Genomic DNA, 20,176 nt, shown 5'->3' on the forward strand with positions numbered 1-20,176 from the left:
GATTAAACTAAAATTCTTAAAATATTTCACAATAATTTTTGAAAGATATTACCAGTTATTTAAGATACTAGACTAGAAACAAATATTGTACTGTATGATCACTAAAATTGAAAGAAATAAAAAGGACCATACTGGAATATATCTTATAATGAACAGCTTTTTAGAAAGAAAATTTAGCTAGTATTCAACTTTCTGTCAGTTTAGTTTTCCAAAGGATTTTTCATGTGTACAGATATTCTCAATTCCCTTCCTCATCAGTAAAAGTCACAATGATGCTAATAAAAATGGAAATTGTCTTACCATCTTCAGAACTGAGGTGGTCATAATACACTCAGTTTTCTCGACATCTTTAAGCTGGCAGAACCCCAAACTTTCTAGTCATGCCTTAAACTTCAGTGTCTGTCAAGAGTAGAGACCCTGAAAAAAAAAAAAAAAAGAGTAGAGACCCTGTAATACAACTGTATTATGAAAAACTCCAAACTTCCATAAAGAACTTCCCCTTATGTATTTCCCTTAGAATAAACAAAGGACTGAGAAGAGAAAGGGGTCTTAAATGAAATGTAAGGTGAGGTCAATAGGCTCATGGATCACTGGCAGAGCACAGCTCTTAAAAATTAGAGGACAGATCAGTCTCTGATAAGGAATGAGCAGACGGCTAGAGTTCATTGGAGGATGGATGAGGAAGGGAAAGATGGTAGAGATGGAAAAGCCATTTGTGTAGAACGAAAGCCAGATGAGCTGCCATTGTTTCCATCCCTGCCCTCAGCACAGGGGCTGACCCATTCAGCCAAAAACGTGGACCTAGAGGGAGAAGCATCATTATTACACATCAGCCCAGAAAGCAAGGGTGAGGCCCGAGCCTGTCCCTCAAGGTATGCCAGAAGGTAGGAGCAGCTGAATGGGTTCCTCTCTAACTCAGAAGTTAAGTGGGAGCTATGTGGGGGAAGGAGCTAGGAATGAGAGAGCAGTTTTCTGAGACACCCAGAAAGTAGTGTGTTTAACAGTACCTTATTCTCTAATGTAATCTGAGTATTATATAAAAATTTTGGCTGGCCTTTGTTTCTGGTTCTTGGGAGGGAGCCTCAAAACCTTTGGAATTTTTTTTTTAAGATTTTATTTATTTATTTGACAGAGAGAGAGATCACAATAGACAGAGAGGCAGGCAGAGAGAGAGAGAGGGAAGCAGACTCCCCGCCAAGCAGGGAGCCCGATGCGGGACTCGATCCCAGGACCCTGAGATAATGACCTGAGCCGAAGGCAGCGGCTTAACCCACTGAGCCACCCAGGTGCCCCAAAACCTTTGGAATTTTTTAAGGGACAAGAATATCTTTGTTATTCATGATACCGTGCCATGGGACCTCAAGGGTTTATGCCAATGAGATCACTCCTAGTTTTAGGATCGGGGTGGGTGTGATGGAAGGACCAACTACATGATTAGAAAGTTGCAATTTTGGTGTAGTCCATCCTCTGGGAACCAGATGGTTGCTGGAAATTGAGTTCAATCACATAATCAATGATTCAGTCACATCTGTATTAGGAACCCCGATAAAAACTCTGGACACCTGAAGCTTCAGAGAATTTCCAGTTTGGTGATCAGGAAAGTGATGCATCCTGAGGACATGCATCTTAGCATTTAGAAACCTCCCAGGGCAAGGTCTGAATCTCTTCTTTTGGCTGGTTCTGATTTGCAGCCTTTTTAAATAAAATTGTGATGATAAGTATAATGCTTTCCTGAGTTCTGTGAGGCAGTCTAGCAAATTTTCAAACCAGAGGGTTAGTGGAAACCTCCAAATTTACAGCCAATTGGTCAGAAGTGCAGAAGGCCTGGGAACCCCAAAGTTTGCAGCTGGCATCTGAAATAAAGGGAGATTTGTTGGGATTATGCCCTTAACCTATGAAATCTGACCTAACTCCAGGTACAGTCAAAATTGTTTTACACCAAGAAGGCTTCTGTTACTCTTGAGTGGCTTCCAGATTATTTTTTTAAGAACTAATGTTTAAAGCAGTATGTTCTTGAAACATCTGAAGTTACATGTGTCAAATTTCTCAGTATCCAATTTTCACTTGATCATTCACAAATTAAACTCGACCTCCTTCTACGGTAATTAACTTACACCCCTTGCAGGCTAACAAACAATTCATCTTGCTCACCCCACCCTCTAACATCCATTCTTCCTCCCATTTATGTTGAAATATTTCCAAAGGGGGAAAAAACGTGAAACTTTCTTCTGTATTTACCTAAGCTATTATCAAACCTCTGCTCATGTTAATGCAGTGAGACAGACTAATAGGGCTATCTTCACCTTTGCCCTGATGTACCACCCCTTCGTTCTGTCCACCATGTCAGGAAGGATAGGCAACAACAGGCCATGACTCAGAAATAAGTCTTAACCAGAAATGAGTCTTACTTTCTCACATACCCTCAGGGGTCAGGGGTTGTGTCAAACATTTCCTTGCGTTGCCCATTGAGTTAGCTTTCAGTTTTAGAGGCCTCTTTCAGATGGTCGTTCAGAAGTCCCTTTTTCCCCTGATCTCCCCAGCCTTTTCTCTTCTCACGATCTCCTCAGAATACTCTATGCCCCTCTCAGACTCCATGGAGAGAGTCCAGAGGAATCCACTCAGTCTTCCATTCTACAGAAGGTGACTTTACGTCTTTCAGTTTCCTCAGAGGTAAACACCTACAAGAAAAACACATGTTCCTTGCCACCAGCAAAGCCCTTCCATAGCAGAATGACTTAACAGAATCAGTGTCTCTTTTCCTCTTTTACCAAAAGATATTCTCCAAGGAGTGGAGAGGAAGAAAAGTAAAGAAAGCGGTAAGTGAGTAAGAAAACCCTGTAGACAGGACAGTAATCATTGTACTTACAGCTTCTGACCCTGGTCTTATCGTAAAGACTATACTTCACTAGCTAAAACCCTCTAGGATGTAGTAGAACGGTAAACCATGCACTGAAACCTCTTCTTTCTAATGCTTTAAAGACTTGGCTTGGTAACAGAAAGGGGCAAGGAGCTGTGCAGCCACAGGCAAATTCGTAACTATCTGAATCTTAGTTCTCTGCTATAACAGGGAAATAATAATAGCAAACTTTCAGTATTACTGTAAGGATAAAATGAGATATGTATGAAGGATATGATGCATAGTGGGCTTGCAAAAAGGATTAGCTCTTATTATTGCTATTATTATTTACTTTTTAAAAAATCTTATTGCCGTAGTTAAAATTTTCAGTATAACATTGAATAGAAACAGTTTGATTTCAAAAACTCTAGATTTATGTATTTAGAAAAAAATGCTAGATGTGTAAATTTAGAATATTATTATAATAGGGGTACCTGGGTGGCTTAGTCAACTTAGCATCCAACTCGTGATTTCGTCTTATGTCATGATCTCAGGGTCATGAGATCAAGCCCTGCATCAGGCTCCACACTCAGCAGGGAGTCTGCACGAGATCCTCTCTCTCCTTCTGCCCCTCCCCCGGCTTGTGTGCTCTCTCTTTTTAAAATAAAAAAACCTTTTTAAAAAGATATTATCATAATATATTAAATATTGTTATACAGTTATGTCATATTAGAGTTTTATGTAGTATATTTGCAGCTGTTCAAAAGTGAGGTTGGTCCATACATTTCTTATCATGCTATCTCTGACTCTAGTTTCAAATTCTTTTAGTTCTATAAAATGCGGCACTGCACCCATTTGTAAAATTTTTTGAAACCGTTTGCTATGAAGCTTGGCAAAAGAAATATATAAAAACAGTGGGATCCTGGAGATTTGGGGGGCGGAAGTGAGGTCACTGGGGTGTAAGCTCTTTGATTATCAATTCAACTGATTCATTGGTTATTAGTTTACTCAAGTTTAAAGTTTTCTTGATCAGATGTTCAATGGTTATAAATTAAAGCAGAATGCTTAATAGTTATAAACGGACTGTTCTTGAATCTGGCAGCACAAGTTTGAAGACTGTCTTGCCCATTCACTAACTATTGACGTTGACCAATTTTCTAAGCCTCTCTAATCTCTGATTTCCTCATCCATTAAGGGAGGATAATAAATATTGCCTACTTCACACAGTTGTTTTAAACATCAAGTGAAATAATGCGTATAAAATGCTCACCACAGTGCTTGGAAGATTGTGGGTATTCAGTCAATGTTAGCTATTATTAGCAGTGGCTGTGGTGTAGAAAAGTGTGGATTTCAGAAAATAAATTCCTTTTTTATCAAAAACTCATACATTTTGCACATACAGCCATTTAGCTGGATAATTTTGGGGAAGGCAGGTGCTGGCTAAACAAGTCAACTTCTAACTGAAGATATTCTGCTTCTGTGCTACTTGCTTCACATTTAAAAAATAGTTTTGTGGGACACCTGGGTTGCTCAGTGGGTTAAGCCTCTGTCTTCAGCTTAGGTCATGATCCCAGGGTCCTGGGATCAAGCCCCACATTAGGCTCTCTGCTCAGCAGGGAGCCTGCTTCCCCCCTCCTCTCTCTGACTGCCTCCCTGCCTACTTGTGATTCTCTCTGTCAAATAAATAAATAAAATCATAAAAATTAAAAAAAAAAAAGTTTTGTCCTTCTGATTCTGCATGGTCTTCTTGGCTATCACAAAGACACAGTTACCCTGTATTCATGTACATCCAAATTCAAATATATGCAAGATAAGACTACATGAGTTCTCATAGGATTTCTCTTTCCTCTGCATTGAGGTCCCTGGTTGTACAGAATGAGTTTCAGGTGGCTTTAAGTCCACACCCAATGAGGACAACTGGCTAAGGCAGATTCCACAGTTGATTTCAGTGTTCCCTGGATTCACAGAGAGCTAGGTCTGGCTCTACTACCTACTACTCAGCCTGGGGCAGGTTAGTTAAGTCTTTAAACATCTGTTTTCATTCGTGGAAAATTTGAGTACAGGTTGTAATCCCTTATTGTCTAATATATTCTGAAACTGAGACTTTCACAGATTTTAAGACATTAATAGGGCACACGTACCATGTATTATGGACTATTTTAATTAGGGTGTTAAACAGTTCCCCATAATCACACTACTATTTCAGAAGAGAAATGCAGGATTATTCACAATAAATCAAATAAAGATTACAAACACTTTGCTATTAATTCCATTCAGGGATGGCTAGATTTTGCTATCAAATGTGTTAGGAGGGGCGCCTGGGTGGCACAGCTGGCTAAGCACCAGACTCTTGGTTTCCACTCAAGTTGTGATCTCAGGATTGTGAGATCGAGCCCATCAGCAGACTCTCCATTCAGCTCAGAGTCTGATTAAGACCTTCTGCCTCTTCTTCTTCCTTTACCTGCCCCCGTGCTCACTCCCTCTCTTTCACTCTCTCTCAAATAAATAAATCTTTAAAAATATGAATTAGGAAAAAATTTCAATGTTCAGTACTGTTTTCAATTTCAGTACTGTGGGAAAGAAACTGTGAACCTGGAGTATCAGTACCTGCCTCATGGTATTTTTGTACACATTGAATTAAATTGTACACAACAAAGTGATCCTAAACCATATTCCTGCCACTGAGTAGTGCTCTTCAAAGAGTATTTCTTTCTTTTTCTTTTTTTCTTTTTTTAAGTAGGCTCCATGCCCAGCGTGGAGCCCACTGCAGGGCTTGAACCCATGACCTGGAGACAAGATCTGAGCTGTGATCAAGAGCCTGGTGCTTACCCATCTGAGCTACTCAGATGCCCCCACACAAAGAGTATTTTTTTAATTAACATATAATGTATTATTAGCCCCAGGGGTACAGGACAAAGAGTATTTTTAACTCCAGTGGCATTCAACATCATAGAAACAAATACAACACATCTTCCTATGCCCAATTTTTTTTTTCTTTAATGAAACTTTAATTAAACTTTGCTTTAATTTGGATCACAATCAAGAAAATAAGGGACTTTTCATCTTGCCCCATGTGGGAAGTGTCAGTGTCTCCCATGAATAAAATGCTCTATGCCCAATTTTTATATAATTATCTTTTTATACTCTTTCCCTCTCTATATATGTAAATATATAGATATATATCTATAAGTATACATATCTATATAGGTATATAGATGTATACATTCTTTTCCTAGCATTCTACCTTGACCATGAGTAAAGGGGAGCCTCAGTGTTCCATCTTCTATAGACTGGCATTCTAATCTCCCCTTTCCTTAAAAAGGACTAAAAAGGGAGCTCCCAAACAAAGTGTGTTCCATGAAAATGTTTCTTGTGTCTTCACAACACCATTGGTGAAAATGAAAAAAAAAAACCTTCAAATTTTACATGCATCTAACAAGACCCACCCCTGGCCTGCCTCCCTAGGACACAGAGTCTTACCACTGCCTGCCTTGGCACTTTCAGAACTAATCTTACAATGCCATATATCTCTATTTACATCAAATTCTAGAAGGAACCCCAATACTCACAGGCCATCTCTCAGTTCCAAGACTCTGAACTCCATATACACCCCATCTCCCAACCTCTGTTCTAACTCCTGAAACTCAACCACTGTACACTCTGACACTTCTGGTCAGTTACCCACAATATTCCTTTCATCCTAAACATCTCCTTCATATGTTTTCTAGCTCCAACTGGAATAACAACATTCCTTCTCTTGTCATTTCTTAGAAGGTGATTTTCACTCCCACAAACCTTATATCCCATTGCAGCTTCCAGACCATCTCCATTCTCTCCTTTCTAAAAATCCCCGGTTTTGAATGCCATACTGTCAGACTACAGCACTCATTCATTCTTGTTATGGTCATGCTCAGAGGTACAAGTCCTTCTAACACAGGCCTTGAGGATATTAGCTCCCAGCTCACTTTTTCTCTGTCATTTAATTCTTGTCATAATTTATGGTGATTTCAAAATTTACATGTGTAATGTCTCTCATATCGTGTCATCTCAGTATCTTGACCATTTACCCTCTAAAGATTTGTTCTTCACTCTTTGAAGCCATAGACTTCTATCATTCCCTCTTGGACCATTTCATTATCAATAATTGCAACTCCTCCAAAATTCAATTGCAAGCAACACATCTCCTGTATAAACAGGATATTTCAACAATTCTCCAATGTACTGGAACCTAAAATCCATTTACTGAACTATCTTTTCACTATCTGTTGCTACCTTGGCATCTAATGCTTCTTTACCCAGCTCAAATTCCATGGTTCTCCATAATAATCACCTCTTTGAATTCCCCCATCTGCTTTCCCCTTTCTTCCTTCATCATTCTCATCTGTCAAAAGCCCATTCCTGTTAAATCTGACTTCCTACTCTCTTTGTAATTTTACTCACCCAGCTGAGCATTGCTGGAATAAGCAATACAACCACACTGAATGTGGTTCAACCACACTGAATGTATGACCTTGAATTCTTATTCAACAAAATTTTTGGCTGTACCACTCTGGTCCCACTACCATCTCGCTATTCTAGATGACTCTTTCCTACACCTCTTCTCTCAAAATTTCCTCTGTTCTTACCATCATCAATCTCAGATGATGACCATGCTTCTTACTTACTAAGAAACAAAAGTACTCAGAAAGATTTAATAACCTCCCCCACCACATCTACCTAACTATCCACATATGTGCCTAAATTCTCTGTGGTCCTCTGGTTATCAAGGAGGTGGAGTGCCCCTGGACCCAGATATTGGAACATCTGTTTTCTCTAGTGCGGTTCACTCCCTAAATGAGTATAAATGGCTTCTCAGCACCTCCACATGGAAATCTAACAGGAATCTTAAACTCAAACCATTTGAAATCCAACCTTTCATTCCCCATCTCAATAAACTGGCTCTTCCTTTAGTGTCCCTCCTCACAGTAAATAGCAGCCCCATTATTACGGTTGTTCAAACTAAAAAGTTTGTATAATCCTCAACTTTTTTCTTATCTCTCCTCACACAGATCTGAATCCACCATCCATTCATGTGAATTCACATGAATTCAAATCATGTGAATTCAACTTTCAAGCATTCAGACAAGAAGCTTGGTCCCAACTCTAAAGCCCTACTGATGTTAATAGTGTCAATTCTGAAATACTAAGAAGGATTGAAATGAGGGTCGACAGATTCTTTTTTTTTTTTCAAATCCAAATTTTGAACCTTTACTTTTGTATAACTGTTTTATTGAGATATAGCTCACATAGCATACGATTCATCCACTGATGTATATAAATCGGTGTTTTTTTAGTATATTTAAAGAGTTGTGTAACCATAACCACAATCTAATTTTAGGACATTTTCATGACCCCACAATGAAACCTCTATACCCATTAAAATTGTTCTCACTTTCTTTCCAATGCTTATGAACTTTAAAAGCTCCTGGCTGTAGTCTGGGCATGAGATTCAATGAAAATTTGCCAAAACAGAAAGATGGAATTTATTGAAATAATATGTTACCCAAATGTATGTACTGTATAATCTCATTTTGCTATTTTGTTTTAAAAATGCTTGTGTAGGTGTGTAAGTATGTAGACAGAAGGGTGGCAGGATAGATGGACAGATAGATCTAGGAAGATGCACAGTGGGGATTTCTGAAATTGTGTCTTTTTTTTTAAACTTTTGCTTGTCTGATTTTCTTCAGTGTAATTGTATTTCTTATGTAATAATAACAGACAATGTAAAATAAAATAAAATGGAGAAACTCCCAGAAATCAGTCAATCTATAAATAATATTTTTGATCGTAAATAGGCTGGTTCAAGATAGCAGATGAGGAAATCTTACTAAAATTAGAGCAAAGTAATTTTTAAAATATATGTTTGAAGATAAGACTAAAAATGAGGAAAATATGAGGGAGACCATTCCCACATTAAAACAATATGTATATATTTAAACTGGGAGAGGGAGGGAAATTATGGTGTATTTGGTAAATGAGGCAAGGCAGAGAAACCTGAAGACTTGAAAGCATACTTAGTGGCTAAAGCTAAGAAAGGAGATCTTTCCAGCAGAAATTTAACTTTTCTACAGCTTCAGAATTAGCTAGTATAGAGCATGGAGAAGAAGTGGGGCTAAAAACTGGAATTAATTAGAGGTTTTGGAACAAGATAATACCTCTTTATACTAAAAGTAGGGTCACTCAAGAATTTACCCCTAGGCAAAAATGCACAATAAATACATACAGAAGAACACAAATTTGAGAGAGAAGATCAGAGCCTTAGAGAATCCATTCAGAACATCCCACATCCAATTATTAGGATTTTCAAATAGAGAAAACAAAGAAAAAAGAGAGAAGAAAATTAAACAAAAAGATAATAGAAGAAAAATTCACAGATGTAAAGACATGAGCCTTCAAACTGAAAGTGCCCACCAAATACATGATTAATTTTAAAAGATTTGTTACATATAATACCCAAGTAACACTGGAAATTTTTAATACTATTTAAACAAAAGTCTTACAGTTCTTATGCATGAGTTACCTTCCCACTTCTTCAGACTATCAAGCATCAAAAGCAAGTTGTTCATTATAATTATTTATATAACTATGCTCTCAAAAAGAAGTGGTAGCTGGGGATAAAAATATATGTTTATAAAAAATAAAAAATTTAAAAAAAAAAAAGAAGTGGTTGGTAGGTAGAAGATTTGCTTTTAAAATTGAAATTCTTAGACTAGGGGAAACAAAGAAATCATCTTTAATTAGAATTTTTAAAAAAGGCAAAATTTAGGAAAATGAAAATTAATATTTTATTTATTGTTTTAAAGATTTTATTTATTTATTTGAGATAGAGAAAGTGTGCACAAGCATGGGGAGGGGCAAGTAGAGAAAGAGAACCAGGCTCTCCATGAGCTGGGAGCCCAATATGAGACTCCACCCCAGGACCCTGAAATCATGACCTGAGCCCAAGGCAGATGCTTAATCAACTGAGCCATCCAGGTGCTCCCAAAATTAATATTTTAAATAACACAAAATAATATTATGAGTTCTGGTTCTGTGAGAAAATGTATCCAAGCATAAAAGGAGACACAATGTGCTCTAATTTGAGAATGAATGTATATCTGCCATGAACAGAGTTCACTTTTTAAAAGATAGGATTAAAGATTGTCTCTATCATGTTTTCAACCTTAATTTATTATAGAAACACTAAAGAGTGTAATAAAGAATGAATCTATTACACAGAAGACCAAAAGTTGTAATCTGTGTTGTCTCAGTCACATGACAAGAGGAAATACCAAAGTTCGGACTCTTGATTTCCTCAGCTGTAAATGGGCATAAATCTCTGTCCTCCTTATCTTATAATAATATTGTTGGACTTTATTTGTTCACCCTACACGTATTTATCAAGTGCTTATTACATGCACTGAATATGAGTTCACAAAGTAAGCAGGCTTGCTGCTCTCCTGTGGAAAGAAATAATGATAAAACTTACATTAACCTCTTCTTAAATTATTTTAAAATGTAGACACCAGTGAAATATTACTAAATGTAAATTTATTTTTAAGTTGATTTTAGGCTTTCTAGCGCTCTTGTGCTGTGCTATTACAGTAAGTATTTTCAATAAATACATATATATTTCAGTATAAAGTTTTACAGGTACTAGACAACATAACGGTATTTATATAACACTTAAGTAGAACTTTCTCCTATCAACCTGACTTGCAAACTTTTAAGTAAACCAGGGTATAAATTAATAATCATAATAAATGTAGAAATTTTACCAGTACATTAGTGTTAAAAATAATTCTAAATGATTGGTCCAGAATAAACAACCAGAAGTAAATTATCTCTAAGAGATTTTGAGAAATTGTGTTATCTTGCTTTTATCTCGTGAGTAAGCATAGCATTTCTAATGCTGTTGTGTGACTAAAGATTATAAAAAGAGTTGATTTGCACATTAAATTTCATCTAAAATGTACTATAGTTCCTTGGGTCATAAAATATAGACATTCCATTTGGTTTACAATGCTTAAGCAATTTGGAGTCAGATTTTTTTCTTTTTTGCCAAGGGAGCTTGTGAGTCTCCCCCGTTTTTTCAAACAATAGATCTTTTAAAGACAAGAATCCAATGACCTTTTCAAGGGTCATTTGGAACCTTGGGCAAAATGTAACAGTTCTTCCTGATGGATTTCCACACAAAGTTACTGGAGACTCAAAGTCTATGGTAAATAGAGTCTAGGGAAACACAAACCTGGATCTGTCTGCCAGCTCATTATTAATACATCTGAATGGTCTGAACCCCTGACCTACGCACTGAATCTCTAAGCAAAACTTCCCTTCTTCCTCTCTCTCCTCTATGGCACCGTAGTCTTACAGGTTTTGCTTATTTTCTTCTATACTTTATATTCATGTAACCCCCATTACAATATTAAGTCAGATTTATTTTGGTTTCCACATCTGTTCTTCTCAGCCCTGTTGGTAGCATTTCGTGGCAAGATGAGCTACGGAAAGAAAATAAGCAGAATGTGTGGGGTTGCAGGAGTATAAATGGGGCTTTTTCCCTTTGATCTCCAAGTCATGTTTTCCCTGTAGAGTTTCCTCTACGCATTTTGACAAACATTAGATGCTGAAGTCACACTACTGTGAAGTTTGGGACCAGGAAAGGAGAAAGAACAGACAACTAAAGACTGGAATTAAAAATAAGGATTGTAGATAGCCCTTAAATATTAACCTAAATATATATAGATGTATAGATAAAGATATATTTAGTTTCTATATATATATTTTAAAAACTTCAAATGAATTTGTGCAAATAACTTTGTGCAAATAACAAGAGTACACATAAATAAAAATTTTGACATAAGACAAAAATGAAAGTACTATTCAAATGATTATCTGACAGAAAAAGAAGAATCATATCAACAGGAACATATTAATGCTGCTATAAAACTTGAAATCTTCTCCTGAAATTCCCTATTAATATTTCAATATCAAAGCTTAAAGAATTTAATCTTCTTTGATAATTTATCTCCACAGATTTAATTATCGACTTAAAAAAAAACTAATCATTAGTAGCAAGAGAGACATGTTCATTGACCAACTGATTCATGGCTCTTTGAATGGCTTCACCATGAAAAACTAAATTGTAACCTCTATTTTTTTCCTAGAAGAACTAACAAAAGTTCTCGGGGCACTGAAATCTGTACCTCAACATGATTTTAATTTTGCCCCACTAGTATTTTACTCCCCATTTTTCTTCAGGTGGAAAACACAACCATCAAATTGTAATTCCAGTTTTGCCCAGTTATTTCAGCCCTAAAGAGATTATAGTGAATCATTTTAAAAATTTAATTACATTATTGTTAGGCAGGAATAGTACCATTCCTCCCCTACGGCTCCCCTCAAAAAACTCCAGAAATGAGTTCATGGCTGTGAATGTGAACGAAGTTATGCATAGCGTTTAGAAGCTTTAAATCTGAGCTGAGAGAAAATTAGTCCTTTTGCAAGCAGTGAAAAACCAGGAGATCATTTCATTGTCACCACCCAGAAGCCACCAGATGCTTAGAATTCCACGTATTTCAGGGACAAACCATTCAATGACTCCTTTGACACCCAAAGTATGCCAATAATTCAATGTATTAGTTGGATGCAAATTTTATACAATAAGGTATGGAAAGCAAACTGTAATTGGGAATGCCGAGTGAATGGAGCTCTATCCTTTGACAGAGCCCATTGTTGAACTCCAGCCTGAACCTCCGACCCTTTACTTTGCAGGGATACAATAGCCTTTGATATGAGATGGTGGGAAACGGACTTAGAGACTCATTTCACATTCAGTTGCAATTCATCAGTTTGGCGAGGACTTTTAGCAGCTTTAATGACCACAGCAATTGATGGTTAAATCAATTTGTGCCGGTGACAGCATGGCTGGCCTCTAGACTGTAACAATCCAGGATTGCACCAGGCAGAAAAGACTCTGTTATTCAGATGTGCATGGCTCCTACTCAGCTCTGAGTGAGAACAACGGGGAGACAGTGTCTCACAGGGCAGGCCCTGGAGAATGCACACATTCACTCCAGTTGACTACACAATGGTGAGACTTCTTTGTAAAGTGATGCAGTAGATATTTTTTTTAAAGTATTGTTGCAAGTAAAAATATACAGTAGAAGACAAAGATTTCTAATATTTGACTATATCCTAAGAGAAAGTAGCAAACCAGAAAGAATTTAGTCTTTGTTTCCTTGATCGAAATGGGTGGTCCTATTCCCGCCACCACTAGACCACCCCTCCCCCTATTAAAAAAAAAAATTAAAAAAAAAAAAAAAGGAAAATAGAAAGGAGGGAAAAGAAAATCCACAGGAGAGATTGACTGAGGGGCTTTACATTTAGAGAAAAAAAAAAAAAAAAGTGAACTAAGAATTTAAAAAACAATGCTGCATTCTGTATCAAAAAGGAGGAAATATTGCTCCCTCTTCTGTTTATCAAAGGGATTTTTTCCAAGTAGTTGAAAGACATTTTTTTAAATGTTTAAATATAAATATTTATAATAAAGAAATGGCAGTACAGCATGTGGGATGACTAGTATGGTTTATAAGATTTATTTATAGTAAAAAGTGTTAAGTAAATAAATATTTCATTGAGCCTATTTTTTAATGTTTGAGAAATTTATATGCAAAATTGACATTTTAAAGGTGGGGGCAAGGACAGAAAGTCATTTTGCCAACAAAATGTTTTGTATCAGAATGAATGAGGGTAAGAATGACTAATTAAACCATACACAATACTTTACAAGTCTGCAGAAAATGTACCAAGGCATCTAAGAATAAATACACATAATGAGGAATATCAATATATTATTTAAACATCTGACTTAAAATAGTTGGAATGACCTAAAGTCCACAGATATACTTCAGTGGACTTCTAAGATATGACAGTGAACTTAAATAACTATTTAGGATTTTAGCATTAAACAGGCATTAATGCTACCGTTTTTTGCAAAACAGAAATTGTCTTCCAAAGTATGGAAATAATGTACACATAATATTAAATTTAGAATTTCATGAAACTGACTACAAGGATGGAATCTCTGTGATCCTGAGATTTTTTTTTTAATTTCTTTGTTAAATTTTGTTAATTTCTTTTTGTTAAAAATCAGGCCAAATAATGTTACATTTTTTTAAAGCTATTGTGGAAAGGAGAGAAAAAGGATCTCTTTAAGAACATGGGTAGATCCATGGGAAATGAATTGCATAAAACATGCAGCTATAGCACTGTGGAAAAAATGTAAACAACATTTTCCACCAGATTTGTCTAAACATTGAAAGAATATTGAGGTTGTACAGAGGAGGTCTTGGCACTGAGTCCAGAAGCTGTACTTGGTAACTGGGGAGGGGGAAGCAAAGGAGGCGAGTTTCCATGGCAACGCTGGTGCTGAGAGCAAATGAAACAAGCAAGCATCTTCCCAAGGGAGGAAGGGAGCATGAAAAGTGGAAATGGAGGGGGAAGGGCAGTGGCAGCTTCTGAAAGGCTGGTTTATGCTGAATAAGTGTTTTGTGTAAAGCCGTGACGTGATCCATAACAGAGCGTATATTCTGAGAGATCTGACATCCTCTGGTAATGCACTGCTTCAGTGATTAAAGATCACTTTGCATGGGAATGTATATTTGCCTTACAATTTTCAGTTTAGATGTATAAAGATATTAAACTCATCTTGGTGTGTACATTGTCTTCTGCCATCACAATAAAATAATACGAGGTGACTAGAATAGAACTTTGCATGCATTTTTCCTTGTCATTGTACCCAGGAGTGAAGTTTATATGGAGGAAAAAAACCTTTTATTTCCCTCTCTTAGAGGAAGAGAAGGAAACATAAAGGCAGATAGATATGGTTCCTCATACTTTTGACTATAAAACTCTGATTCACAATCCTGACAACAGTGTTTCATGTGTCACAAGGCAGTATATCGTTTCTAAGAAATACGACTGTGTAAAAGCTGATTTTATTTATCTGATTAAAATGATCATTATGAATATTTTCTTCCAATTATAAATGGCTTAGTGTAAAGAGTAAAACAGTAATGGTACCAAGAAGAGGTGACAGATGGAGGGCTAACTTTCCTCACTGCTCTGGAAATACACATTACCATTGAAGTAAAGCCCCTTTCATTAGAGGTCAGATTATATTGCAAATTAGCACTGAGAAGAATAAAATAAAATACAAGCGTGGGTGCACTGGAGTTAAGCTTACACCATGGTCCAATAATTTAAGTAGAAACAATCTACACCAGAATATATACTGGTCTATAAACTGTGTGAGGCAGCGGTTATGTTTACCCTTCTCGCATAATACTTCCAGCACCCCCACAGAGCCTACACATAGCAGATGCTCAATACACATTTGTTGACTATTCAAAGAGTAAGTAAGATGAATCATTTTTCAAAATTGTGAGACACAACTTGTAAATTCACAGGAAAAGAATGAACCTTTATTCACCATCTCCAACGTAACAAGCAGCACACTCGTGTTCTCTTTTTTAGCACTCACTAATACCTAGGAAAGTAGTTGTTTATCACCCTCACTTTGCAATCAAGAATAGAGAATCCCTGGAAGGCTTAATTACTTGCTCAAATTTATACCATTGAATGAGCTGAGACTCAAACCCAACCCACTCGTGATTTTTCAACTTTACCATGCCGCTTACTTTATACCAGATAGCATTGACTAACTCCCACTTTGCTCTAACCTAAAGAACTAAAATGCAAAGGATTCATCATCATACTCTTTGCACTTTCTTTGGGACCCCTCTAAAAACCCAGGGATCTCCCTTAGTCCTGCTCCTTGGAAGACAGTGAAGGCCAGGATCTGAAATCCAAAGCTAGATTAACCAAATACAGCTCTCAGCCCTTCACCTATAACAGAGTTAAAACTCCGTGGAAGTAAAAGTAGCTGTATTCCTAAGTTCAAATGGAAACTTGGTGCAACCTACATTTCCACTGTCTACTCTTATGTGTTGCTTCCTACATTCTGTGGTTCAGTCTCTGCCAAGACAGCCGCTCTGAACTGACGAAGCTCTACCCAGATCCAGCTCAATCCCTTTCCTTCTCTATCTTCTATTGACCCCATTTTAAAAAAAACCAATGCCAGTGAATCCAATAGCACTTCCATTTCATTTCCTATCGACACGTTTTACTCTACACTTAGTCTCTTCATCGAATAATTCCTCCACTACATGTTCATGATCTTCTTTTCTCTCTGAGTGTAAGCTGTTTTTCTTCTCCTTATACTCCAAGGATCATAACACTCCCAAATTACCCCCAACACTTTCAGATCATTATTCTTTCACCCTTGTTTAAAAAGGTAGGATGCGCCTGTATTTGTGTGTCCACTTACTATGAACAGATAATAATATGACAGGCATTGACTGAGGACATTATTTTGTTTCCCATAAATCTCACTTCACCCCATTTTTGTCTCCAGTAATACTCCCTGAAAGTAAGTTTCAAGCAGATTTAATAACTGACCTCGTTTTTGAAGTGGAGTGGGAGTTGAACTCCCACTGACGTTCTCCCCACATCATCGTATTTCCTCTCTGTCCAGTTAAACCAATTTTTTTCCACTCTTATTTCTGCCATTTCCCAATTTTCATATACATCCACAGACTCTGAAGACTCCTTCACTTGATTCAGATTATTCCTCTCCATTATTGGCATCTTGGGTCTTGCCAATGTTCACCTTGAGCACACATCTTAGTATATCTCTAAGCTCTGTCCTGATAATCTTTTCCAATATTTCAGAAACTTACTTTCATGAGTATAACCTAATCAGTTTCTCAAAATGTGGTCTAGAAGACCTTTGATGATGACCAATGATGTCAGCAAACTTGTGGTGATTTAAAGCAAAAGACAATGAAATTATCTTGTTGACTTTCATTTCAGAAATCTCATTCCCTTATTCCATATATATTCATCATGCACCAAGGAATTGCCAGCCACTATTGTAGGCATGAAGATATAGTAGTGAACAAGACAGATAAGAACTTGTTTTCATGTGACATGAACTTAGGGAGAAATAAATAACTATAGATTATCAAGAAAGGGAAAAAAAAGCAACATAATACCAAGTAGTCAAATGTAATATTCATCTACTCAGCAAATATTTATTTCCCTGAGTTCTTACTCTGCATCAATCACTGTTACACATAGTGGGATGCAGCAGTAACCACAAAATGCTAAATCCAGAGAACAGTCACTTCCAGGAGGGGTAACAGTATGAAGCCTATCATATGACCTTAACATTAGTGTAGAAATTACTTTAGTCAGAGTTGGCCCATGCTCTTCAACATATTACAAGAACTTGTCCTTTATTGTTACCAAGGTGTCTTGGATTAAAACATGCAGGTGTTTGTGTAATCATCTCTTCTTTTCTGTATACATAAGGATTAGCTCAAGTGTTTAGCTGAGAACTCCTCAGAAGCATGAGTCTTCTTGGTCAAGAAGTTGAGTAGGTCTAGGGTTTCTTACAAATCTGAACAGGTTGGGTTTTTTTTTGTTTTTGTTTTCTCCAGAATAATCAATGCTCTTATTCTCTTGGAGACTCCTTTTTAGTGGGGCAGATCATCTATATGCAAATAATAGCAAATAAATTTACTTCTGAGTACAAGGCATGAGAACATAAAATATATAAATGATAAATATAGTGTATATATATATGTATATATATATGTGATAAATAATGTGATAAATAAACATGTGATAATAAAATAATTTGATAGAGAAAGATGACGGTTAGGGTTTGAGATATGTGAAGTAGTATTGTTGGGGAGGCCCTTCAGAAAGAAAAGACTTGAGAGCTAAGGAATCAGAAGTTCCAGAAATTCTATTGTTTTTAATAATCAACACAGGCGGGACACCTGGGTGGCTCAGTTGGTCAAGCAGCTGCCTTCAGCTCAGGTCATGATCCCAGCGTCCTGGGATCGAGTCCCACGTCGGGCTCTTTGCTCAGCAGGGAGCCTGCTTCTCCCTCTGCCTCTGCCTGCCATTCTGTCTGCCTGTGCTCTCTCTCTTACCCTCTCTCTCTCTGATAAATAAATAAAATTAAAAAAATAAATAAATAAAATAAAAAAAAATAATCAACACAGGCTTACAGGGCACATCTAAGCAGTGTGGAAACAGTCAATATGTTGTATCCAACATTCAAGTTTAAAGTCTTCTCAGCTAATACATTTTTTTTTAGAATTTATCTGTTTTTGTTTGCAGTTGTCATTATGCTGTAACATATCTCAAATTCAGGAAAAAAAATGCCTCAATGACTGGGAAGTTGTTTATTAAGTCAGAAAGGTGACAAAAATAATCAAAAAATTTCCACAACCAGGAAAGTTACTTACAATAAACCATACTCCAGAATAACATCTGACATGAACCTCTCTGTGAAAGACAAGTGAATCTGCAAGTGTAATCATTTCACCTAAATAAAAGGACAAAATAAGAATACCCTACATAGTAATGAATATCTGAAAATTCAATTTTATTGAACTGGAGATCAATTAGTTTCAGTGCATTTCCTCTTGAAAGTACCTCGAATAAAGGTATAAAACCATAAAAGCTTTTACATTGCTTTCAAAAAAAGCACAGTGACCTCTTTGCTAAGTCAATTGAGTTTTTCTAGAATGAGGAACAAATAATGGTTTCCAGTAAAGAATAGATGAATTTGCTTGCCAGAGGCAGAGAAGAAACTAAAACAACAGAGACAACATTGAAAATCATACGCCTCATCGCACAAACAAGTATAAACCTACTATAGCTGAGAAGTTTATAAGACTATTAGCAAAGTCAATTTGAGAGAGAGAGAGTATTGGAAAGAAGGCCAAAAGACCTGCACACAAGATACATCAGCATATATTGCACATTATCATCAATGTATAATGCATAAGAACAATTACTGTTATGTTTGTGTGCTAACCAGTATTTTGCTTTATGGTTCTACAAATGTCATTAATATGTAGTGCATGAATTAGGGGTTCTAGTATGTGTGACATGTTTATGAGGGGAAAGTACTAGGTCCTTACTTGTTCTGTTTATCCCTAAAAATCTACTGATGACGATGTAAGCTTTAGTACATAATGAATATTCTGCAAGCCAGATATAGATCAGCAAAGTTCATTTAGATCAATGCTGACAAATTTCAACTGCATGTTGTATAAATAAAACTATTTGCACCTGCATATCAAGCAATACACATCTTCATTCACAGAGACTGTTGGTAATGGGCATCTCTTGGTGTAGATTCGGTATTGAAAGAAACATGGAACTTTTCGAACACAATTAAATGAAATCCTTGGGTGTATGATTTTTGAGTGCTTTAAGGAGAAACATGTTGGACAGAAACTATAAGAAATTTACTGTTGTTGTTGAAGTTGTTGAAGGGGAAGGGGAAAGGGGAAAATACATTTTGTTGAAGGGGAAAATACACTTATTTTTGATCTAAGGAATAAGTTATAAACACTTCGTAATGACTCTGATACTGCTCATAACAATTTCAAGTGGCTTTCTCAAATACTACCTCAAATAACCTGCACTTAAATATTAAAATTACATGTTTCAATGTTGAGAATCATTTTTTTTTAAATATTTACTTAACTCCTTTAAAAATAACAATAGTGATCCATTCCACATGAACAGAAATGACATATTTTTGAGTGATTAATTTTTTTTTTTTTAACTTTTTATTTTTTATAAACATATATTTTTAAAAAACTACCAGGATTTCTTACAAAGATGGAATTACTGTGTTAACGGGTCAGTTGCTCAAAGTTCTATGCTTTCCCAATACTTCTTCATTTTTTCACTCATTAGAGAAATTGATACCATATAACCAAGTTTTTTTTTTTTTTAATTATGGTTAAAAAAAAGCCCACTAAGCAAAATTTATCATGTCAACCATTTTTAAGTGGACAGTTCAGCAGTGTTAACTGTATTCATATCATTGTACAACGGATTCCTATAGCTTTTCCATCTTGCAAAATTGAAATTCATACCCATTAAACAACAACTCTCCCTTTCATCCTCCTCTTCACTCCTGACAAATCATTCTACCTTCTATGTCTAGGAGTTTGATTACTTTAGGTACCTCATGTAAGTGGAATCATATAATATTTGTCTTTTGGTGACTCACTTATTTCAGTTGGTATAACATTCTCAAAGGTCATTGGTGTTGTAACATGTGACAGGATCTGTTTCTTTTTCAAGGCTGAATAATATTCCATTGCATGTATATAATGCATTTTGTTTATCTATTCATCTGTTGATGGACACTTAGATTGTTTCCAC

General features: G+C 36.3%; 1 pseudogene across 1 annotated transcript in view; it reads left to right on the forward strand.

Annotated features, from left to right (window-relative positions):
- Nucleotides 1–672: 672 nt before the first annotated feature.
- LOC309864094 (glutaredoxin-3-like) overlaps nucleotides 673–20,176 on the forward strand; it is a 62,586-nt pseudogene continuing 43,082 nt past the window's right edge. Inside the window, exons 1-2 of the transcript in view lie at nucleotides 673–872; nucleotides 2,541–2,670. The product of the transcript in view is annotated as a glutaredoxin-3-like (transcript). The remainder of the gene's footprint in view (nucleotides 873–2,540; nucleotides 2,671–20,176) is intronic.

Source organism: Mustela nivalis (assembly GCF_964662115.1).
Source record: "Mustela nivalis genome assembly, chromosome: 5".
NCBI lineage: Eukaryota > Metazoa > Chordata > Mammalia > Carnivora > Mustelidae > Mustela > Mustela nivalis.